At 43.0% G+C, this 26607-nt stretch overlaps 1 pseudogene; it reads left to right on the forward strand.

Annotated features, from left to right (window-relative positions):
* Positions 1-16157: 16157 nt before the first annotated feature.
* LOC137065626 (5S ribosomal RNA) lies at positions 16158-16274 on the forward strand (annotated as a pseudogene).
* Positions 16275-26607: the final 10333 nt, after the last annotated feature.

Here is a 26607-nt window from a genome sequence, read left to right on the forward strand (position 1 = left end):
TGCCGAGGCTACCTCTACGCGTTCCCCCCGATTGCTCTGCTTCCGGGAGTTCTGGAGAGGTAGCGCCGGGACGGAGTCCGTGTGCTATTAGTGGCTCCGTGCTGGCCGACCAGAGTTTGGTTTTCGGACCTGATATGCCTCCTGGAAGGCTCTCCCATGGAGATTCCGACCAGGAGGGACCTCCTCTCTCAAGCGTGCGGAAGATTCCTTCATCCCCGCCCGGAGTTATGGAAACTGTGGGCCTGGCCTCTGAGAAGAGGGTCTCTCGACTGAGGTCGTGGAGATCGTCCTTCACTCCAGATCTCCGTCCATGAGGAAGTTGTATGCACTAAAATGGAGATTGTTCTCAGTATGGTGCAGAGAATGCCAGTTGGACCCAGTTAACTGCCCGGTTGGTACAGTGCTGGAGTTCCTGCAGGCAAGATTCTCGGCAGGGTTGACCCCCTCCACAATAAAGGTTTACGTGGCGGCCTTAGCTACTTTCCACACTCCTTTGGGTGGAGTGTCTTTGGGAAGACACCCGCTAATTACTCGTTTCCTCCGTGGCACTTTAAGGTTGAGGCCAGTGGTACACTCGAGGGTCCCGACCTGGGATTTGGCCATTGTTCTCCAGGGCCTATCTGGGGCCCATTTTGAACCCATCGAAGAAGTGTCAGACAAGTTCCTGACACTCAAGACTCTCTTTTTGCTGGCCATTTTGTCCCTAAAAAGAATTGGGGACATTCAGTCCCTGTCGATAGGGCCCTCATGTCTAGAGTTTGCGCCTGGCATGGTGAAGGCTTTTCGTCACTCCAGACCAGGTTATATCCCCCAAGGTTCCTACGAGGCCTAGGGGTCCTATTACTCTACAAGCCTTCTGTCCTCCTCCTTTCGTGACGTCAGACCAGGAAAGATCTGCTCTGCCCGGTTAGGGCGCTTGATACTTATGTCCACAGAGCTGCCCTGTGAAGAAAAACTGATCAGTTGTTTGTCTGTTTCGGAGCCCAAAAAAAGGGGGCTCCAGTATCTAAGCAGAGAATGAGCAAGTGGCTGGTCGAGGCCATTTCGCTTGCTTATGAGGCGGCCGAACAGCCGACTCCCTTGGCTGTCCGGGCGCATTCTACTAGGGGTATGGCTGCATCTAAAGCACTTTTGTCGGGGGCTTCTCTCCAGGATATATGTAATGCGGCAGGGTGGTCCTCGCCGCTGACCTTTGTGAGATTCTACGAACTGGATGTAGCATCTACAGTTGGGGCACAGGTGTTGTCGTAGTCGTGTGCGCTACGGTTTCACACATACGAGCACTTGGTCCTATAGACCCTTTTACAGCCCACGTGATCAAAGAGTTGCGCGCGCATTTTGGCAACGGAAGTGGTGTTGTTCCCTAGTGGTTCTAACGTGTGAGCAACTCCGAAAGTTTATCAAAACGGTTTCCCGGCATCAAAATGTATTCCCAGCATCTGGCTGTTGCGTTTTTGGTTGCACTAATCGCTATTCCACCAATGGGCTTAAGTTTTATAGGATTCCGACAGGATCACGGCCGTTTCAGAAGAACCAGCGGTACGCGATTAAATGCATTGATTGGAACGAGGACATAAAAATGCTCGCATAAAAAAAAAAATAATTTGTAAAACATTTACTGCACTTGAAACTTAATTATTTATAATAAACCTCCCAACATTGGCTGCCACTGGTGTGTATAATGTACCCCCCACCCCCAGATTATCATATCAATAATCACAGTACTTATCAATTTCATTTGTAATGATTTTATTAATAGTTTAATTGCAAAATAACCATCTGAGAAATGTATGCAAGCAACATAGTTGCTATTAAAGTACTATAGCATTACAAAATTAAACTTTAAACAGAAGTGTCGACACGAATCAATAACATAAAATGTAAGGAAAAGGATAAATGTATGTCGGTGTGAAGAATAAGAATAAATGTAGAAAATTGTATTGGACATTCTGTACATGCCCACAGACAACGTATTCATAAGCATCCAGTGATTTATATGCTTGTCTCGGGTGTACACGCTCGGTTTCTCGACTAAATAAGTATATATCCGACCACTAAGTTATATCTGGCCATCTGCTAACGTCTTCTATCCACTCCACTATAGTACACGGATCTGGTAGCCGAATACCATTTGATAAAGTCAACTTTTTAAAATAACTTTCTCGGTTTGTGTTGCTTAATCCGCTCACGTAGCTTGACATGCTGCTTATTCTCACCACAGTTTGTTGCCAAAATGCGCGCGCATACGTTGCTACGTCATCATTGTAAAAGGGTCAAACAGTAAAAGGGTCTATGGCGATGTGGGTATAAGCGTTCTCACAGCGTTTCAACGCAGCTCGAGTTCCCAGATAGGGAACGTCTCGGTTACGTATGTAACCCTAGTTCCCTGAGGGGAACGAGACGCTGCGTGGCCCGGCCATACTCCCGGCATGCCCGTGATCACTTACTTCAGGCTGTTTCAGAAGCTAGTTTCTGTTTGTGTTCGCGGATGCTTTATAGATTCCGGTCAATGACGTTACCCGCCTATGACGTTCAATCTCCTGATTGGTCTGGTTCTACACGCGCTTCACGACGCAATCACGCAGAGGTGTTCTCACAGCGTTTTGACGCAGCGTCTTGTTTCCCTCAGGGAACTAGGGTTACAAACGTAAACAAGACGTTTTTCTGACTGAAAAGTCTATCTATATGAATATAAAGACCATTTTCTATTCAAGAGCTCCCTCCATGAGGAAACTGTACACCTTCAAATGGAGACTATTCACTTTATGTGGCACAGAACCCAGGTTGGAGCCAGTTAACTGCCCAGTGGCTTCAGTGCTGGAGTTCCTTAAAGATCATTGAACAGGTCTGCCGATCTTTCCCTCCACACTTAAGATCTACGGCCGGCCATAGCAGCCTTCCACACACCGTTATGTGGTGGAATAATTAATACATGTTTGATACTCGGTATGTGAAGTGCAATTATTATTTACCACGTTTACACTAAAATAAGTAAAATACTGAGGCAATTGTCCTGTTAACATGTTAACTCAATTGTCCATAAATGAAAATACTCACTTGTAGAAGTTGGAGTTTGAGAAGAGCTTGTAGGTTCAGGGGTTGCTGAAACAAATTAGATTTATAAAGAAATAGAAACATAATTTAAGTAATAATCACTGATATGCTTAAAATAACTGTGTCAGGCTAAAACTAGCAACATACACTTGATGCTTTGTGTCGGTGTATGACAGGGCCCTAAATCTATAAACTGGAGATTGTGGCACAAATAAAAAAACAGTTTGATATACATCATGTGAAATTAAATAAGTACAATTATTATTTACCACATTTACACTAAAATAAATAAAATACTGATGCAATTGTCGCACATAGGGGCCATAGCAGCCTTCCACACACCGTTATGTGGTGGAAGAATAAATACATGTTTGATACTCGGTATGTGATGTGCAATTATTATTTACCACGTTTACACTAAAATAAATAAATTACTGAGGCAATTGTCCTGTTAACATGTTAACTCAATTGTCCATAAATGAAAATACTCACTTGTAGAAGTTGGTGTTTGAGAAGAGATTGTAGGTTCAGGGGTTGCTGAAAAAAATTTGATTTATAAAGAAATAGAAACGTCTCGGCTACGTATGTAACTCTCGTTCCCTGAAGAAGGGAATGGAGACGTACGTCGGAACTGATCCGACGAATTTGGATCTGACTTCAGAGACCTATCCACTTCGAGTGTATAAAAACGAGCCAATCGGAGATTAGCATGTGATCCACACATTCCACGCTCCGCCTCGCAGTGCGGGTATAAATAAGGAGGTGGAATGGCAGATCAATGCTTTTTTCTGCTGAGGAGCCGAATACGTGACTGGGCTGCTAGCGGAAGCACAGCACCTGGCGACAGGACATACGTCTCCGTTCCCTTCTTCAGGGAACGAGGGTTACATACGTAACCCGAAAGCCTTGGGTCCGGTCAATGTAAGCGCGAAGAGCGCGGACCGGACACAACAAAGCCAGGGCTGGGTCTGCCTCCTCCGAAGGCAGCGCTTGCAGGTTCACCACCTGATCCCGGAAGGGAGTGATAGAAACCTTGGGCATGTATCCGGGCCTGGGTCTCAGGATAACGTGAGAGGCCCGAACTCTAGGCACGATTCGCTGACTGAAAGTGCCTGCAGGTCCCCTACCCTCTTGATAGAGGCCAATGCAGTCAGGAGCACTGTCTTCATTGACAAGATTTTAAGCTCAATTGACTCCAAAGGCTCGAAGGGAGGGCTTTGAAGTGCTCTGAGCAGTAGAGCCAAGTCCCAAGAGGGTATCGAGGTTGGACGAGGAGGATTTAGTCTCCTCGCACCTCTGAGGAACCTGACGATTAGGTCGTGCTTCCGCACGGACTTACCTTCAACTGCGTCGTGACATGCTTAAAATAACTGTGTCAGGCTTAAACGAGCAAAAAACACTTGATGCATTGTGCCGGTGTATGATAGGGCCCAAAATCTATAAACTGGAGATTGGGACACGAATAAAAAACAGTTTGATACTCATCATGTCAAAAATAAATAAGTACAATTATTATTTACCACATTTACACTAAAATAAATAAAAGACTGATGCAATTGTCCTACGTGGCGGCCATAGCAGCCTTCCACACACCGTAATGTGGTGGAAGAATAAATAGGCCCTACATGTTTGATACTCGGTATATGAGGTGCAATTATTATTTACAACGTTTACACTAAAATAAATAAATTACTGAGGCAATTGTCCTATTAACATGTTAACTCAATTGTCCATAAATAAAATACTCACGTGTAGAAGTTGGTGTTTGAGAAGAGCTTGTAGGTTCAGGGGTTGCTGAAACAAATTAGATTTATAAAGAAATAGAAACATAATTTAAGTGATAATCACTGACATGCTTAAAATAACTGTCAGGCTAAAACTAGCAAAAAAAAAACACTTGATGCATGTGTCGGTGTATGATAGGGCCCTAAAACTGGAGATTGGGGCACAAATAAAAAACTGTTTGATACTCATCATGTGAAATTAAATAAGTACAATTATTATTTACCACATATACACTAAAATAAATAAAATAATGATGCAATTGTCCTACGTGGCCGTAGCAGCCTTCCACACACCGTTATGTGGTGGATCTCTGGGGAAGCACTAACTGGTAACCCATTTTCTTACATGGTATTCTGAGGATGAGGCCTGCGGCTCCGGTCTTGGGATCTAGCTATGTCATTGGAGGGGTTGTACTTGACACTAGGCTTACTGCGTTAGTCGGTATTGCCGGTGTTACCGGTGTTCAGGAAAAACACTGGTTACATCACTTGCAAAGACCGGGTTATGTGCCTGATGTACCCACTAATACGGCCCCGTCAACATTCCTTCAGACATTTCATCCTCCTGTCAGCGGAACATATGCTTCAGACACAGGTATGCGTTTCCTAAAGCTATCGTTGGATGCAGCGTCTCTCTCCCCTCTTAGGGAACCATGGTTACATGCATAAACTGGGAAGTTTCTCCCTAATGAAAATGTTCTGTTTGAAATCGAGCGTAAGCGTCAGTTCTGGCAGGCTAGGTAGTCAAGACGCTGCTAACGCTATTTGGTCTCATCAACTGGTTCTGCTCAGCTGATTTGCATCAGCGCATCAGCTGTTCGCACTCCCCTCGCTGCTAATGGCTTGATATAAACAGCGCGCATCTTCAAACAGATTCAGCTGCAGCTGCTCTGGAAACCTTAAGAGTAGGACAATCTAAAGCTCGTCCTGACATTGTAAATGACATCTTGAGTGTTATTTTTAGAATTCGATTTGTTTGCAATATAAATTTTTGCTGGGTTCCCGGGCATGCTGGGCTGAGGGGGAATGATCAGGCAGACCACATTGCAAAGGAGAGCTTGGGAAGAGAAATAGATGTTCATGTGTCAATGGGGAGAGTGGAACTGAGAGAGAGAATTAAAGAGGACTTAATAAAAGAATGGCAGAGAGGGTGGGAAAAGGAAAGTAGGGCTAGACACTTTTTTTCTATACAATCTGATGTTGGGAAAAAATGTTTATGTAATGCTCTTTTCCATAGGGACTCAGTTAAACTGTGCAGACTGAGGTTGGGGCACTGTGGGTTAAATTATTCTTTGTGCATTGCAGGAAAGCATGTCTCTGGCTTGTGTGAATGTGGGAGTCTTGAGACAGTAAGACATTTTTTTCTGGAATGTAGAAGGTATAGGACAGAGAGAAAGGTATTATTTGATAAACTGGCAGGACTTGGAGTTGAGGCTTTTTCTGTTTTATCTTTGTTTGGACACAGTGACAAGCATAAACTGATCTCCGAGGAAGTTCTACAATTCCTACATGACACAGGATTGTATGTAAGAATCTAGTTCAAACTTCGACCTGTGGAGGGCAGTAATACACTCAGTAGTGTCTACACTGCCGGAACCCTATATGAAGAAGAAGAAGAAGAAGAAACAGATTCAGTTTGCTCCTAAACTGCTGTTGCTAGCTCTTTGCGCTGCTTCTCCTGCACGCTGCTTTGCATTCAGGATAAGTATCATGTGTTTTTCCATGCTATAATCACATATTTGTGCGGTTGCCATATCTAGTGATGGCGAAGTGAAGCTTTCTGAACCAGTGAAGCTTTCAGCACAGTTGTATCAGAAAAAGGTTCATTACTCGAAGCTTTTCAAGTCAGAGCTCAACGAGGACCTCTGCTGGTGAAAGTGAGGGAAAGCGCTGTGTCGCAAAATGTTTTGCAACCGACGCATTATCTAGAAGCAAAAAGTGAATTAATGGATTGATTCATAAATTAATCAATATATTAAATGACATTATATGACACAATCTGTTCCATTGCATACTCCTAGTAACTTAAACCAATAAAGATATGATTTTTGTATTGTGAATGTGAACATTTTTCCTATTTGTAAACAAATAAAACTCACGAATAAAGGAAGTATGCTAAATAAATGAATGCACACAAGGAAAAACACACACTTTCACATGATTATAGAAGGATAAGCCTATAATTGTCTCTAATGTATGAAGTCATAGGCTAGATAAATATATGCGGCAGAACAAAAGCCAAATAAATGATAAACTTTATTGGGCGAAATCAAATGAAAGTGTTCCCACATTTCAGAACGCCCTCTCTTTGCAACAGGGTCCATAACAAACTCGCGCAATACAAAAAACCCGCTCAATGCAACGCAATACACCTCACAGGCACGCCCTGTGTCGCGCATTTTTAAACCTTTCCGAATCAGTCACGTGGGTGTTTGTGAAACGAAGCTTCGGACGTCATTGGTCACGTGGTTTTGATAGAACGAATCAAGCATCGATACAAAGCTTCACAGAAAATAGTTTCATTTTTTTGACACACGCTTCGGAGCTTTGGTGTCACTGTTAACATCACTAGCCATATCTATTCATCATGAAGGTGCTACTCTAAAAGAAAATCATTCCATTTGCCTTCTTATTCGCATATCAAACGGAGCTACATAGCTATTTCTTTGTTTGCTCTTTAAGAGTCCTGTGTTGACTAATTCGCGTTACGTGAGCGTTATCATGATTTTGCAAACTAATGTTTTCCATCACGAACGCGAGGTGAGCTGCATTTTCAGCATAATCATATTAGGGCATTTACATGTCATAGAAACCGCAGTGATAAAACGTTACCAGAATCACCCACTGCTAAACGCAACTTTTTGCTTTAATACGAATGGTCAGACCATTTTCACTTTAGCATGGATTGCTTTTTCGGCTGGTCGCCTCGCCCGCCCTCGCCGTATAGATCGCTCAAACAGCTCAAAGCAATCTACAATGCTAATATTTTTTCCAAGCATTTCAGCCGCTTCCATCACGGTAAAACCAATTCTGCTTTTCCTCAATGTAATTGCGTTTGCTACGATTCAGATTCACAATTGCGTTTCCGTCTTCTAAGTCTAATCATTGTTCTCTAATTAAGGTAACGTTGTGTTAACAGCTGGTTGTTTTAGAACATACATAAATAAAAAATGACGATAGTCGCCCTCGGACAGTGTAAAAACTGCATACCGCAGACTTGCAACAGGGGAAACTACAACAGAATAGAAAATGATCTTAAATAATTGTTACAGGCATCAAACTTTCTTGCGATTGCCGCCTCTGCGTACTACAGACAGATACTTTTCACACGCGACAATTGCGTTCATCATGGATCCCGCACAGGTTGCTGTGGTGATGAACTAATAATATAATGTTACTTGCTGGTAAAGCTAAATCACAAAAAAATGGCAATACAAAGCGCATATTATGCAAACGATCAGCCACTAGTTGTAACCAGCTGATATGTGAGCCTCACGTTTCAGATCTGAGCGTTCTACGGGCTCACACATCAATGCTTCAGTCAGAGCAGTTCACCAGAGGTCTCAAAAGTACTCGCAATTCATTACTCAAGTGGAAGTAGAGATACTAGGGTTTAAAAATACTTCTGTTGAAGTATCAACTCAAGCTTTTTACTTAAGTAAAAGTGTAGAAGTACTGGTTTCAAAACTACTTAAAGGATAAAAGTAAAAGTAATGTAAGGAAAAAATGGCATTAAAGACAAAAGCTTAGGCCACACCACAGGGGCCTAGAGTGCACTATGGAATGTAACTGTAGGCTACATGTGTGATCAGTGTTGCCAGATTGACGACGCTTTAGAGCCCTACGGGCCCTGACTTTTTTTACACCCCTTACCTCATACCCACTCTCGGCAGCTGATTGCTTGGTTGTCACTTTAAAAACAAACAAACAAACAAACAAACAAATTATCCAAACATTTTTCTAAATTAACTTTAATAAAGAAACTAAACGAAATATAACTACTTGGACATTACAAACAAAGCTGAACTATTTTAATGACTGCAGGAGTGTGTCATAGGATTGTGCAGGGCTCAAAGAATATATAGTAAAGTGTAATTTATTCCTGTGATCAAAGCTGAATTTATCATCATTACTCCAGTCTTCAGTGTCACATGATCCTTCACTAATCATTCTCATATGAGGATCTGATGATCAACACACATTTATGATTATCATCAGTTGTGCTGCTCATGGTGATGCTTACATTTTGTGGAAACCATCTAAACATTTGTGGTAAAATTAAAAAAGAGAGAAATTAATACTTTTATTGATCAGACATGCATTTAATTGATCAAAAGTGATATTGTTAATATTAAAAAAGATAATAATTGATTTTAAAAAATGCAAATAAATGCTGTCCATTGAACTTTCTATTCATCAAAGAATCCAGAAAAATAAACTGTATCATGGTTTCCACAACATTTTAAAGCAGCACAACTGTTTTCAACACAGATAATAATCATAAATGTTTCTTGATTATAAAATCCTCATATGAGAGTGATTAGTGAAGGATCATGTGACACTTAAGACTGGAGTAATGATAAATTCAGCTTTGATCACAGTAAAAAAGCCGTTTTAATTTGTAATAATATTTCACAATATTACTGTTTTAACTATTTTTGATTAAATAAATGCAGCCTTGGTGAGCAGAAGATACTAAACATTAAAAAAGCTGCATTATTCATATGATAGGCTACTTTATTGTCAATAAAAAGGCTACATTGAGATGGCTTGAAAAACACATAAACCATAAATTGTCGCACTCGTCTGATTGTCTTCCTCACGTTTCATTACTCATAACGATTGTTTTCCTTCAGCTGCAGCTCCAGCGGGACAGGATATTACCTCTCCGAATACACTTTTGGAATTTGGACTTTCTGAGAGAGCGCCCTCCTCATATTTAGATGCGAATAAAATGACAGCAGGTCATGCATAGATTAATTTTTGTCTCTGATTTTAAATCTTAATGTATTCACATTGGTTTCTATGTAAATACACTTGCCCGTTGTAATGTTCTTGTCTTTATCACAGTCAAGGCTTGTATATGAATAAACACCTTTTATTTCTCCAGCACCATCCTTGCACTTTACACATGCATTTCAACACTGTTAACTAACTCTCCTGTTCTCTCTTCCCACACCCTTAGCCACGTTTCTGCCCCCTAGTGTCTATAATTGACATAACATTAAACATTACAACCCTCTTCACCTTCAGATATTTCCATATGAACCAAATAAACATTAACAGTGAACAATGAACATTTTACTCAGTGTTAAACAGTTCCTCAATCTATAAACTGGATTTCATAATCTGCTAGTCTTCTTGGAGGTCCCCTGTGCTCTCTCTGGGGATATCTCCTGACCTCTGAAGTTTGTGATTGTAGACCAGCTGCTGATGAAAGCGGTGTTGCTGGTGTTACTATTTTGGTTTGACCTGGAATGTTTAATTCCCAGCCATCATCCATTTTACTTCCCTCTTCTTTCCCTTCTGTGTGAGTTTTTGAGGAGCACAGAACTTTGAAGTATGACGAATTTCTTGTGATCTTACGAATGCCAGAGACTGCTGTGATCATTGATCCTTTTACAGAAATCACCTTGTATGGCTAAGGTTCCAAAGCTGAACAGAGCTTTCCACTCTTCTGTCGTCGACACAGAACAACGTCATCCACCTTTAAATTTGAAGGTTTGGCGTGATGTTTCCTATCTGCATGCCATTTCATTTTTTCTTTTGCTGCAGCGTCTGTACGGCAAAACATGTCATCATAGCTTGGTCGTTCCGGAGAAAGCTCAGGTAGCTTCGTGCGTATGGGCCTTCCAAACAAAACTTCAGCAGGTGACTTTTTTGTCGAACAATGTGGGGTGGCGCGATAATTACGAAGGAAAGTGTACAAAACTTGCTTCCATGGTAAATTGTCCACATGAGCTGCTTGAATGGCTTTCTCCAGCGTCCGCATAAACCGTTCTGCTTCTGCATTTGCTTGCGGCCAAAGTGGGGTTATTTTCCTATGTTTGAACCCCAAATATGAAGAAAAATCAGCTAAATCATATCTTGTACAAAGAAATTAATGCAGGTCTGTCGATGCTATCGTCCGGTGACTGTTTTACAGCATCCTCCCACCCACCATGTTTGATGAGTTCTGCAACTTTAGAGAGAGTCGGATAATTGATGAGTTTGCGACCATGTCCAGATTGTGTGCTTTTTTGTGAGTTCACGGAGTGGCTGGGTAATGGAGGCAAAATCTTTGAAGCGCGCACTGTAGTTTGCCATGCCAAGTAAACTTTGTAATTCATTGACATTTTTGGGTGGGGCAGCCTCTTGCAGTGCTTTGAGTTTTGTTGGGTCAGGTGAAAAGCCTCCATTAGAGAATGTGTATCCGAAAAAATCCAGTGATGGCTGCCTATACACACACTTTGCCTTGTTCAACGTCAAATTCTTTTCTTTTAGTCTGTGGAATGTGTTTCTCAAAGCTTCATCATGTTCCAGCAGTGTTTTGCCAAACACCAGGATATCATCACTCAGATTGATTACCCCTGGGATTCCATCTAGGACTTGCCGTATGACATGCTGAAAAAGTTCAGCAGCAGAGGATATTCCAAAGTTAAGTCGCTTGTATCGTCTAAGGCCTACATGAGTGGAAAAAGTTGTAATGTATCTTGAGGTTGGTTCTAGTTCCAACTGATGGTACCCACAGTTTAAGTCAAGTTTGGAGAAGTACCTGGCTCCATTTAATGCATGAATTACATCATCAACCGTAGGAGTTAAATGTCTTTCTCTTTCAATGGCTTTATTTGGTAAGCGCATATCCACACAGATCCTAACAGCATCAGGATCCTTTGGTTTTGGCACTGCAACAATAGGGGATACCCATGGCGTTGGGCCATCCACCTTTTCAATAATGTGGAGCTGTTCCAATCATGTAAGCTCAGTTTCTATATGTTTTCTGATGTGAAAGGGGACCCTACGATGCGGCTGACTAACAAGTGTGACAGATTTATTGATGTGAAGTTTGACTTGAAAGTCCTTCAGTTTGCCAAAACCCTGGAAAAGGTCTACATACTCAGCAAGAAGGCAGTTCACATTGGGTGTGTTGTGGGAAATGTGAATAGGTACCTGAGGAGTTTGCACGTTCACGTCTTGTTTGGATTGCACTCTGTTCACCACCTTGATAAGACCTAGCTGAGAAGCAGTATCATAGCTAAGTAATGTGGTACTTCCTCCCTTAAGAACGTAAAAAGTTGTTGTCAGAAATTTTGACTTTGTTTCCAGTATGTCCGTGAATTTTCCCAGGACAGGCAGAGTGAAGCATATGCAAAAATAGTCACATCTGTTTTACTTAGGACAGGTGGATCACAAAGAGTCTGGAATGTTTTTTCGTCTATAATGTTGACACTTGCTCCTGTATCAATCATTGCTCTGATTTTTTTTGCCTCTGATTTTAATGTCTGTGTGAGGAGTTTTTTGTTTAACATCTGAAATCGTGTAGAGGTATGCCTCTTCAGATGTAATAGCTGGCTCAGCTTGAACCAAATGAAGCTGTCGCTTGGGTTTGGCGCCTCCCTGTGGCTTTGAACGGCAACACTTAGCAAAATGCCCTTGTTTTCCACATGCATGGCATATTTTACCGTTTGCTGGGCACGATCTCCCCTGAAGATGTGGGAAAGCTCCAGCACAATTAAAACATGTTTTCCTGACAAGATTTCTTGCAGTGGATACGGTCATTACATCTTGGGAATTTGCAGCAGAGTTTTGTTTTTGTTCTATGCCTGCAGCTTGCACCTCTGCCACCTCCATGGCTCGTCCCATCGCTAACAAATCAGTTAAAGTTATATCAGGATTCTGAAGTGCTTGACGCCGAAGTTTACTTGATGTACACGTTTGAATAATCATGGTCTTGATCTCTCTATCAATATCAGTGAATTGGCACGATGCGGCTAATTGTCTCAGCCTCGTATGATACGTATCAAGCGATTCTCCAGCTTTCTGAGTAGCCTCGCTGAAAATGTACGTCTCATATGTAATGTTTACCTTCGGAGAGAAATATTCGTTGAGCTTGTTCACAGCAACAGTGTAGTCTTTAGCCTGGCCTGTTTCAGACAGCGTGTCAAATATATCCTGAACTTCGTCTCCAGCGTAGTGTAGAAGCATTGCCCGTTTCCTCGTGTCATCTTTGATATCCATGGCTAGTAGAAAATTCTCAAACCGTTGTAGCCATTTTTTCCATCTTACACCCACAGAGCTGTGGTCCTCATGCACAACGAATTGGGGGAAAGCAGGTAATGTCTGGGTTGCCATATTTTCCTCGACGCCAATGTAATGTTCTTGTCTTTATCACAGTCAAGGCTTGTATATGAATAAACACCTTTTATTTCTCCAGCACCATCCTTGCACTTTACACATGCATTTAAACACTGTTAACTAACTCTCCTGTTCTCTCTTCCCACAACCTTAGCCACGTTTCTGCCCCCTAGTGTCTATAATTGACATAACATTAAACATTACACCCGTGACCTCAAAAAGCGCTCTATCAACCGAGATTAGAGAAGGCTGTCTTTAGCGTCCCTGTTAATTTGCCCGTCGCCGCGCAGGGAAAACGCCGGTTCGAATCCCGCTCGGAGCGGGTCGACTAGAATCGGTGAGACCCAGTAAAAGTGCGGGGGACGAAAATACATTTTATTAAAAGTGAGGGGGACACGTGCCCCCCGTCATCTACACCCATGACACTGCTGTAATCCACGTTTGAGAGTTGGTTCACTCTCCCACTCCTTACTGTAGAAAAGGCTTGTGTGTATATATATACTGTATGTATGCCACTTTAGCATAGCGATCACTTGAATATACATCTACGACGAGTTATCGCGCTAAAAACCTGGCTGTCATGAATGAGCGCGTCTGCTGCTGATCGCTGACTGACTGAAAGTGCGTGCTCGTCCGCTGGAACCCGCCCAATCTGGCAACACCGTGTGTGATTTGTGCTTTGAGTCATGTGCAGGCGCGATGGATCGCGTAGTAACCAATAGGGTGTTGGAATGGTATGTTTACACTTCTCATCCAACCACGATCAAAATCAGGATGATGCGATTTATCTGCATATTTTTTTTTAAACAAGATGAAATGAAAGGGGAGTAACGAGGCTATTTTTAAAAAGTAAGGAGTAGAAAGTACGGATAATTGCGTGAAAATGTAAGGAGTAGAAGTAAAAAGTAGGCAGAAAAATAATTACTCCAGTAAAGTATAGATACCCAAAATTTCTACTTAAGTAAGGTAACGAAGTATTTGTACTTCGTTACTTGACACCTCTGCAGTTCACAATGAATCGCACACATTCATGCCAGAGCCAATTTTATTAAAAATGACAGTTTTCTTTATTGTGACTAATATTGTATGTCATATAGCACACTTCACACAGAGAGGCTGGATAGCTGGCTTGAATGGTTTCTAGCCAAGTGAAGCAAACTCACGTATCAGACTTTCAAAGGGGGTTTATTATCACCGTAAATCCCTCGCACACATGGGGCAGTTAAACACTCCACTGACAGCTGCGTTACTAAACAGAAAAACAACGGCAAAGAGTAACAGAAATTTAGAAAGCATCCATGCGACGTTCACAGCTCGCGCTTCATCTACTACGGACTACCCTCCCATCAGCGAGTGAGAGGAGAGTACGTTCCGCCTTAAAGGAGCAGTACCTTATTTAACGAGGTAAAGTATCCAGTGTTCCCAACTAATTTTCAGAGCAGTTGCTAAAGGCAGATCGTTTTGTTACTAAAAGTTTCTAAATGACATTGTGACGTAATTGCACATGACGTCGTTACTTAATCGCAACGCAAAACTACATAGATATTATTTGAAATGCTAATTTAGATTTGTTGTAAAAGTTGTGTAGGAAATTATAAATTTGTCCTTTAAAAAAAAAAAAAAAGTGACTTGCCTTTATGCATTTAAATAATTTTGCTAAACATGTGAAATCCATGTGTGCTACTGCTGGTGCACTCAACAAATATTTTTTGCTACTGTTGCTGCCTGCAGTGCAGCGGCAGCCTCGTGCCTGACTAGACCTGTGTAGCCACGCCCCCACTTGCTGTCTTATCTCTTCCAGTTTTTACAGCTATTTCCACAGCGATCTTAAGGAATCATGAATCAACCGCTCATTCTATTTAACTAGCTGTACGTGTGCTGTTTTGATTAGAGTCACTTTACAGAAGTTGCTAAAAGTTGCCAAATAAATGTTAAAAATTGCTAAATTGTTGCTAGGTGCTTTTTGAAAAAAAAAAAAAAAACATGGTTGCTAAATCTAGCAACAAAATTGCTAAGTTGGAAACACTGGAAGTATCCAATGAGGCTGCTTTAGGGACCGTCTGCAAATTCACAGTAACTCACCAAAAGGCTTTTTACGTTCCAAAGTTTGTAGTACATTCCTACTGGCCAGACTTACTTACTACAGGTGAAATCAACTGAAGTAAACCTGGCTTGACATGGTCATTCAATATCCGTGGATCTATGGACCGTCTCTAAAGTTATATACAACTTTGGTATATTGCTGCACAATTCTAATCAAATGCTATTAGGCTACTATAACTAGGAACTGAATTAATTGCATGAAAAACCGAATCATCTCGCAAGGAATTGCACAAGTGGGATTTTAGTGAGCAGAATTCGCCCCACACGATTCACCTCATTTATTTCCTTGAACGTGCATTCGCGACTTCAGTGCTGTTATGTTATTGGGAAAACACGAGACGAACACAGCGAGTAGCAGACCCAGTTTACTTCCGGTTTGTTCACCATACATATACGTCCGAGTAACCACAAATCTTAAACAATTATTCCCTTTATACAACAAGTGCGTTACATGCAAGCTAATATCTCACAAAACTAGCTTTTTGAAATAAGTTTCCCCGTTTACATACAACAGCAAACTGACAATGTAGTAAACCGCGTCTACATGACTAGTAATAAACGGGGTAGCCTTTAATTCTTCGTGCTGCATGCAGTTATGCAGCGTTTTGACTGAACCTCTTCTGCTGCTTGTGGTCAGAACATATCTTATCAATTTCTGGGTCTTAAAGTCTGCGTTTGTGATATGTCCTTATTTCATGTAAAAGCTAGCTGGCTCCGTCTGGGTGCATTTAAATCTGCTCTAAGCAAGCGTTTGTCACGTATCTCACATGCGCACTTCAATAAGCCGACAGAAATGGGTAATGCGTTACATGCCGCGCGAAATCGGGGTAAAGAGAAAACTACCTGTCCCGACTGGGTAATGCTTACGCCGTCCATGACCTTACCAGCAGCCATATCACCCTGTAGCCCAAGACTGGTTTCCCACTGAAGCTAAGCAGGGCTGAGCCTGGTCAGTACCTGGATGGGAGACCAACTGGGAAAACCAGGTAGCTGCTGGTAGAGGTGTTAGTGAGGCCAGCAGGGGGTGCTCACCCTGTGGTCTGTGTGGGTCCTAACACCCCAGTATAGTGATGGGGACACTATACTGACAAAGAGCACCGTCTTTCGGATGAGACGTTAAACTGACTCTCTGTGGTCATTAAAAATCCCAGGAAAAAGAGTAGGGGTGTAACCACGGCATTCTGGCCAAATTTGCCCATTGGCCCCTGTCCATCATGGCCTCCTAATAATCCCCATATCCTGATTGGCTTCATCACTCGGTCTCCTCTCCACCAATCAGCTGGTGTGTGGTGAGCGTTCTGGCGCAATATGGCTGCCGTCGCATCATCCAGGGGGATGCTGCACATTGGTGGTGGTTGAGGAGATTCCCCCCTTCAATGTAAAGCGCCTTGAAAAGCGCTATATAAATCGAACGCATTATTATTATTATTATTATTATTACTCCGATAAAAGGAAACCGGTAGCACGTTTAGATGACCATGTTCAATGTCGGCTAAGAACGTGCATGTAAGCATACCCATCGATCACAAGCCGCCCGATTTGGAGTTAAAATCACTGCGTATTGTCATGGACTCGCTGAAGTTAGCCTAATAAGGTATATGACTGACTCAAAAACAATTTCAGACGAGATCTGCACTCGTCACATGAAGGACATCAATCACGAGTTACAGCTGGCAACTCACTCTCCATTCATATCTAATTGTCTTCACTAAGTCTTTTAACATTTTCTAAAGCATCAGGCATGGCAAACGTAATGACATCGCATCCACGTCGCTTCAGCATCTAGTCATTTCAGATAAATTATAGGCTTATTATCTGTTCCTAAGCTATAGGTAAGGCACCCGTTTAAAACTATAGGCGCTAACTTGAAACGTGCATTTGCTCTCAAACATATTTGAGTCTGGGAATGCTTGTCTTAGAGCTATAGTAGGCTACTATACCTATAGTATGCCTCATCTGCTAACCTTACTTGTGCTTCTGCTTTAGTGACACTTGCCTATGGATCTGTTAACAGCTGCTTAAATTTCATTCTCTTTCATTTTCACAGGAGGTTGCTGTTTGTTTGGGGGGAATGGTTTAGCTCTTTAGTCAAATCATGTGAGCATCCCCTAATGCTGTTGCTGTACCCTGACTCTCTGCTAAATTCATGATGCTCATGAATGCAGGAGACCCATCTATTAGAACCATACTAATTTAAGTATTTAATTGCCTAATCCACCCTCTTGTTTATCTCAAGAGGGTTGCCAGGTATGGTTTGTTTGGGGGGAATAGTTCAGCTCTCACAGCCCTAAACTGTGCGAGCGTTCCCTAATGCTGCTTCCGTCTCTCTGCTATTTCATGGTGCTCATGAAAGGTCAGTGGACTCCCTGAACAGAGCCATACCGCCAAAACATTCATTCAGAATTATCAACTTGCATTGCAATTTATATCAAATTCCTAAATCATTTTATTTGTTCTTGACTTAAGAGACCTGATAAACTGATAGATGCTGATGTTTGATGTTCAGGATGTGAAATGAAATAAGTGAATTTTATTTACCACATTTACACTAAAATAAATTAATTACTTATGCAATTGTCCTATTAACATGTGTACTCAACTGTCCATGAATGAAAATACTCACTTGTAGAAGCTGTTGTCGAAGAGCTTGTAGGTGCTGTGGTTGCTGAAAAATTAGATTTATGGAAAATTAGAAACATAATTTAAATAATATTCATTGACATGCTTAAAAGGACATTTTTGCATGCAATGCAATTCTTTATTGCAAAAACTTGTTAATAAAAGACCACATGACAGCATTTATAAACTGCGTAAATACAGTTCCCTTTATCGAGGGAACTCGAGCTGCGTCGAAACGCTAGGGGAACGCCTCTGCGTGATGCGTCATGAAGCACTAGTGAAATCAGTCAAATAGCGAGGAGATGCGTCATAGGCGGGTGACGTCATCGACCAGGAAGCTAAAAAGCATACCCGGACCAAACAGTCATTTGCTTCTGTGCCTTCACAAGAGCTCTATGTGAATATTGTATGTCCATTTATTTTGTGCGTTTGTCAGAAAAAAGAAAGAAAGATATTATGGCGAGCGGTCAATTCAAGCCTTGTGTCACTCCCTGCCCACACTACATCACGGGTGGGGATACACACGACTTGTGTGTCATGTGTTTGGGGCTCGATAATGCTCAGTCAGCTCTCGAGGGGGCTGGCTGCGAGCATTGTGAGAGACTCCCGATGCGTACATTAAGATCACGCTGGGCACTCTTCGAGAAGAGTGCTTTGGCTCACGGTCTGCGGTTTCTTCCGCTCGCGCTGAGGCACAGGCGCAGCAGCACTCCAGTTCTGAGGAACTGGATGTTGTGAGCCTCGATGATGATGATTTTCCGATGCCGCCGTTACACACACAGCGTAGTGTCTATGGAGCTATTGGAGGTTGTGACTCGCGCCGTGTCCAGATTAAGTCTAGACTGGCCGGCCGTGCGTCAAGAAACTCAACAACAGAGTAGATTAGACGAGCGTTTTTTTTTTTTTTTTTGCCATCATATTCACAGCCTCCAAAGCGGGGCTTGCTGTTCTTCCCGGACATCCACACCGAGGTGTCGAGGTCCTGGTCGAAACCAGCATCATTCAGGGTCTTCAACCCCGCCACGTGCGAGTATTCAAATATCGTTGGGTTGAAGACCCATGGTTATGCGGCAATGGCTCGGGTGGAAGAGACGCTTGCGAGCACTTGATGCATTGTGTCGGTGTATGATAGGGCCCTAAATCTATAAACTGGAGATTGTGGCACAAATAAAAAACAGTTTGATACTCATCATGTGAAATTAAATAAGTACAATAATTATTTACCACATTTACAGTAAAATAAATAAAATACTTATGCAATTGTCTAACGTAGGGACCATAGCAGCCTTCCACACACTGTTATGTGGTGGAAGAATAAATACATGTTTGATACTCGGTATGTGAAGTGCAATTATTATTTACAACGTTTTCACTAAAATAAATTACTGAGGCAATTGTCCTGTTAACATGTTAACTCAATTGTCCATAAATAAAAATACTCACGTGTAGAAGTTGGTGTTTGAGAAGAGCTTGTAGGTTCAGGGGTTGCTGAAACAAATTAGATTTATAAAGAAATAGAAACATAATTTAAGTAATAATCACTGACATGCTTAAAATAACTGTGTCAGGCTAAAACTAGCAAAAAACACTTGATGCATTGTGTCGGTGTGTGATAGGGCCCTAAATCTATAAACTGGAGTTTGGGACACAAATAAACAGTTTGATACTCATCATGTTAAAATAAATAAGTACAATTATATTTTACCCCATTTACACTAAAATAAATAAAAGACTGATGCAATTGTCCTACGTGGCGGCCATAGCAGCCTTCCACACACCGTTATGGGGTGGAAGAATAAATACATGTTTGATACTTGGTATATGAGGTGCAATTATTATTTACAATGTTTACACTAAAATAAATAAATTACTGAGGCAATTGTCCTGTTAACATGTTAACTCAATTGTCCATAAATGAAATACTCACGTGTAGAAGTTGATGTTTGAGAAGAGCTTGTAGGTTCAGGGGTTGCTGAAACAAATTAGATTTATAAAGAAATAGAAACATAATTTAAGTAATAATCACTGACATGCTTAAAATAACTGTGTCAGGCTAAAACTAGCAAAAAACACTTGATGCATTGTGTCGGTGTATGATAGGGCCCTAAAAACTGGAGATTGGGGCACAAATAAAAAACAGTTTGATACTCATCATGTGAAATTAAATAAGTACAATTATTATTAACCACATTTGCACTAAAATAAATAAAATACTGATGTAATTGTCCTACGTGGCCATAGCAGCCTTCCACATACCGTTATGTGGTGGATCTCTGGGGAAGCACTAACTGGTAACCCATTTTCTTACATGGTATTCTGAGGATGAGGCCTGCGGCTCAGGTCTTGGGATCTAGCTATGTCACTGGAGGGGTTGTACTTGACACTAGGCTTACTGCGTTAGTCGGTATTGCCGGTGTGACCGTTGTTCAGGAAAACCATGGTTACATGCATAATCTGAGAAGTTTTTCCCTAATAAAAATGTTCTGTTTTAACTGGTAGGTGCTGATGTTTGATATTCAGGATGTGAAATGAAATAAGTGAAAATATTATTTACCACATTTACACTAAAATAAATAAATTACTGATGCAATTGTCCTATTAACATGTGTACTCAACTGTCCATGAATGAAAATACTCACTTGTAGAAGCTGTTGTCGAAGAGCTTGTAGGTGCAGTGGTTGCTGAAAAATTAGATTTATGGAAAATTAGAAACATAATTTAAATAATATTCATTGACATGCTTAAAAGGACATTTTTGGATGCAATGCAATTGTTTACTGCGTCGAAACGTTGTGAGAACGCCTCTGCGTTAATGCGTCGTGAAGTGCGTGTAGAACCATTCCTTCGGAAGATCGATCGATCGTCGGCGTGATGACGTCATCGACCAGAAGCTATAAAGCTTCCGTGAAAACAAACAGGAACTAGCTTCTGTGCCTTCAGCAAGTGATCTGTGTGAACCTGTCTGTCTATTTGGTGTTTTTGTCTGTCATTAGAGAATTTTCCACCCTTTGTTAAATATTCAAGAGATATTTACAAAAAAGAGAAAATATAGATCGAAAAATGGCGAGTGATAAGCAGTTTAAGAGGTGTGTTCATCCCTGCCCACGCTACATCACTGGTGGGGATACACACGCTCTATGTGTTGCCTGCTTGGGAGCGCAGCATGCCCAGGCAGCCCTCGAGGGGGCTACTTGCGAGCACTGTGAACAGCTTCCTCTGAGAATGCTGCGCTCCTGCCGGGCACTCTTCGAGGAGGGTTCCTCTGCTTGTGTTCCCCGCGGCTCGGGTCCCGCTGTTGCCGAGGCAGAGCGGAGGCTTCAGTCGTGGGGTTCACAATTGGACCTTGCAGAGGGGTTTGAGATGGGCACTGCCTTATCTCTGCCCTCACCTGCACCATCCAGCGTCTCTTCTCGGGGCTTGGAAGCACGCACTGCGGTTTATTCCCCCGAGAGAGATGCCGGTGCTCCAACTATCCAGCTCTGAGGAGGTGGACGTTGAGAGAATCGCGACTGAAGACTCGCCACTTCAGTCCCCTGCTAGCGAGGAGTTAATTGAGGTGCTCACGAGAGCGGTGGCCAGATTAAACATTGACTGGCCCACCGAAAGAGCTAAGGCAGGCAGAAAGAAAACAAGCAAGCTAGATAAAAGATTTCTGCCATCTCGTGCAGCTGAACCTCAACGTCGGGTCCTGCGGTTCTTGCACGATCTGCACACCGAGGTGGCTAGATCGTGGAAGAGACCGGCTTCATATCGTGTCTTCAGCCCTCAAACATCAACCTACAGTAATATCTTAGGGCTGAAGCAGTACGGTTATGGAGCGATGCCAAAGGTTGAAGAGACGCTCGCGAGCCATCTCTCGCCTTCTTCGGCATCGTCCATAAAGGCCCCGACTTTGCCCACCAAACCTTTAAAAACAACGTCGGCATTGGTGGGCAAAGCGTACTCGGCAGCAGGTCAGGCTGCTGCATGCCTGCATACGATATAGCCATAATGCAGGCGTATCAACCCGACCTGCTCAGGGACCTGGACGGTCGCGATGAGGTGGGGGGGGGACCTGCTGAACATGAGGCCGCTACAGTGGTGGCTCAGAACGAAAGGGTTCTCCCCGAGGGGAAACCCACTCCGCACGATCAAAGTCATGTGGCGATGCCTTCGTGCTCTGGTCATGTGGAAAAATCCTGGGTTTCTGTCCCAGGGACCCGTGTTGGGGGTTCATGTTCGTCGCGTAACGCTAACAACAGATGCTTCACTCACGGGGTGGGGTGCGACCATGAGTGGCCGTTCATCCCAGGGTCTATGGCAGGAACACCAGCGGCTATGGCACATAAATCGGCTAGAGATGCTCGCTGTGTTTCTTGCATTGAAACAGTTTCTGCCCGACCTCAGGGGCCATCATGTATTAGTCAGGATGGACAACACATCGGTGGTCGCCTATATAAATCACCAGGGGGGTCTGAGGTCCCGTCCCTTATACAAACTGGCACGTCAGATCCTCCTGTGGGCCCAAGGGAAACTGCTGATCATCAGAGCAGTTTACATCCCAGGGGTCCTAAATCAGGAAGCGGACATCCTGTCGAGGCAGGGGCGGAGGCCCGGTGAATGGAGACTCCACCCTGAGGTGGTGGAGCTCCTATGGCAAAAGTATGGGAAAGCAGAGATAGACCTGTTTGCTTCAGCAGAGAATTCTCCCTGTCCTCAATGGTTCTCTCTGTCACATCCAGCCCCACATCCAGCCCCACAGGAGTGGCCAAGGCTGCCCCTGTACGCATTTCCCCCGATTGTCCTGCTTCCAGGAGTTCTGGAGAGGGTATGCCGGGACGGGGCCCAGGTACTTCTAGTGGCTCCGTACTGGCCGACCAGAATATGGTTTTCGGACCTAATATCTCTCCTGGAAGGCTCTCCGATTGGAGATTCCGACCAGGAGGGACCTCCTCTCTCAGGCGGGCGGGAGATTCCTGCATCCGCGCCCAGAGTTATGGAAACTATGGGCCTGGCCTCTGAGGGGGCCAGGCTCATAGAGGAGGGTCTCTCGGCAGAGGTCGTAGAGACCATCCTTCACTCCAGAGCTCCGTCCACGAGGAAGCTGTACGCTTTGAAATGGAAACTTTTCTCAGCATGGTGTAGAGAACGCCAGTGGGAACCAGTTAACTGCCCGGTTGGTACAGTTCTGGAGTTCCTGCAGGCAAGGTTCTCGGCAGGGTTGACCCCCTCCACAATAAAGGTGTACGTGGCGGCCTTAGCTGCCTTCCACGTCCCTTTGGGTGGAGTGTCTTTGGGAAGACACCCTCTAATTATACGTTTCTTCCGTGGTACTTTAAGGTTGAGGCCGGTGGTGCACTCGAGGGTCCCGACCTGGGACTTGGCCATTGTTTTACGGGGCTTGTCTGAGCCTCCGTTTGAACCCTTAGAGGAAGTCTCAGAGAAGTTCCTCACTCTAAAGACTATCTTTCTTTTGGCCATTTCATCTCTTAAAAGAATAGAAGACATCCAGTCCTTGTCGGTAGGGCCCTCATGTTTAGAGTTTGCGGCTGGTATGGTAAAGGCTTTCCTGCATCCCAGACAAGGTTACATCCCCAAGGTTCCTACGAGCCCACGGGGTCCCATTACTCTACAAGCCTTCTGTCCTCCTCCATTCATGACGTCAGACCAGGAAAGGTTAAATCTGCTGTGCCCGGTTAGGGCGTTAAACGCATACGTCCACAGAGCTGCCCTGTTGAGAAAGACTGATCAACTTTTTGTCTGTTTCGGAGCCCCGAAAAAGGGGGCTCCAGTGTCTAAGCAGAGAATGAGCAAGTGGGTGGTCAAGGCCATTTCACTTGCTTATGAGGCGGCCGGACAGCCGTCTCCACTGGCTGTCCGGGCGCACTCTACTAGGGGTATGGCTGCTTCTAAAGCACTTTTGTCGGGGGCTACCCTCCAAGATATTTGCAATGCGGCAGGCTGGTCTTCGGCACTGACCTTTGTCAGATTCTACGAGTTAGATTTGGCATCTACTGTTGGGGCGCAAGTGCTTTCGTAGTCGTGTGCGCTACGGCTTCACACATACGAGGCACTTGGTCCTATGGCGATGTGGGTATAAGCGTTCTCACAGCGTTTCGACGCAGCTTGAGTTCCCCGAAAGGGAACATCTCGGTTACGTATGTAACCCTAGTTCCCTGAGGGAACGAGACGCTGCGTCGCCCGGCCATACTGCCGGCATGCCCGTGATCACTTACTTCAGGCTTTTTCAGAAGCTAGTTCCTGTTTGTTTTCACGGACGCTTTATAGCTTCTGGTCGATGATGTCATCACGCCGACGATCGACCGATCTTCCGATGGAATGGTTCTACACGCGCTTCACGACGCATTAATGCAGAGGCGTTCTCACAGCGTTTCGATGCAGCTTCTCGTTCCCTCAGGGAACTAGGGTTACATACGTAACCGAGATGTTTTTCTGACTGAAATGTCTATCTATATGAATATTAAGACCATTTTCTATTCAAGAGCTCCCTCCACGAGGAAACTGTACACCTTCAAATGGAGAGTATTCACTTTATGTGGCACAGAACCCAGGATGGAGCCAGTTAACTGCCCAGTGGCTTCAGTGCTGAAGTTCCTTCAAGATCATTGAACAGGTCTGCCGATCTTTCCCCATCCACACTTAAGATCTACGGGCGGCCATAGCAGCCTTCCACACACCGTTATGTGGTGGAAGAATAAATACATGTTTGATACTCGGTATGTAAAGTGCAATTATTATTTACCATGGTTACACTAAAATAAATAAATTACTGAGGCAATTGTCCTGTTAACATGTTAACTCAATTTTCCATAAATGAAAATACTCACTTGTAGAAGTTGGTGTTTGAGAAGAGCTTGTAGGTTCAGGGGTTGCTGAAACAAATTAGATTTATAAAGAAATAGAAACATAATTTAAGTAATAATCACTGACATGCTTAAAATAACTGTGTCAGGCTAAAACTAGCAAAAAACACTTGATGCTTTATGTCAGTGTATGATTGGGCCCTAAATCTATAAACTGGAGATTGTGGCACAAATAAAAAACAGTTTGATACGCATCATGTGAAATTAAATAAGTTCAATTATTATTTACCACATTTACACTAAAATAAATAAAAAACTGAGGCAATTGTCCTACGTGGCGGCCAAAGCAGCCTTCCACACACCGTTATGTGGTGGAAGAATAAAGGCATGTTTGATACGCGGTATGTGAAGTGCAATTATTATTTACCACTTTTTCAATAAAATAAATAAATTACTGAGGCAATTGTCCTATTAACATGTTAACTCAATTGTCCATGAATGAAATACACACATGTAGAAGTTGATGTTTGAGAAGAGCTTGTAGGTTCAGGGGTTGCTGAAACAAATTATATTTATAAAGAAATAGAAACATAATTCACGTAATAATCACTGACATGCTTAAAATATCTGTCAGGCTAAAACTAGCAAAAAACACTTGATTGTGTCGGTGTATGATAGGGCCCTAAATCTATAAACTGGAGATTGGGGCACAAATAAAAAACAGTTTGATACTCATCATGTAAAATTAAATAAGTACAATTATTATTTACCACATTTACTCAAAAATAAATAAAATACTGATGCAATTGTCCTACATAGGGGCCATAGCAGCCTTCCACACACCGCTATGTGGTGGAAGAATAAATGCATGATTGATACTTGGTATTTGAAGTGCAATTATTATTTACCACGTTTTCACTAAAATAAATAAATTACTGAGGCAATTTTCCTGTTAACATGTTAACTCAATTGTCCATAAATAAAAATACTCACATGTAGAAGTTGATGTTGGAGAAGAGCTTGTAGGTTCAGGGGTTGCTGAAACAAATTATATTTATAAAGAAATAGAAACATAATTTAAGTAATAATCACTGACATGCTTAAAATAACTGTGTCAGGCTAAAACTAGCAAAAAACACTTGATGCTTTGTGTCAGTGTATGATGGGGCCATACATTTATAAACTGGAGATTGGAACACAAATAAAAAACAGTTTGATACTCATCATGTGAAATTAAATAAGTACAATTATTATTTAGCACATTTACACTAAAATAAATAAAATACAGATGCAATTGTCGCACGTAGGGGCCATAGCAGCCTTCCACACACCGTTATGTGGTGGATCTCTGGGGAAGCACTAACTGGTAACCCATTTTCTCACATGGTATTCTGAGGATGAGGCCTGCGGCTCAGGTCTTGGGATATAGCTATGTCATTGGAGGGGTTGTACTTGACACTAAGCTTACTGCGTTAGTCGGTTATGCCGTTGTTACCGGTGTTCAGGAAAACATCTCTGTTACGTATGTAACCCTCGTTCCCTGAGGAGGGAACGGAGACGTAACGTCAGTGACTGACGAATGGGGGTTTCGCTTAGAAGCCTATCATCTCCAAGACTAGAAACCGCCCAATGGCAGTGCCAATGCCATGGGCATGCGAGATTTGCATGCGTAACTCCGCCTACCCACGTGGGTATATAAGGAAGTAGCTGCCATAATCGCATTGTTTTACCTGCTGAGGAGCCAAGTTGAACTCCGTTCCAGCGGTACAGCGGATGTGGCAGCGGGACGTTACGTCTCCGTTCCCTCCTCCGACGTAACGTCAGTGACTGACGAATGGGGGTCCCAATGAAATCACGCCACTCGGCTGTCTTCCAGTGCCCTGCACAGGCATGAGAGCCCTGATGCAAGT

Source organism: Pseudorasbora parva, chromosome 25 (genome assembly GCF_024679245.1).
Source record: "Pseudorasbora parva isolate DD20220531a chromosome 25, ASM2467924v1, whole genome shotgun sequence".
Lineage (NCBI taxonomy): Eukaryota > Metazoa > Chordata > Actinopteri > Cypriniformes > Gobionidae > Pseudorasbora > Pseudorasbora parva.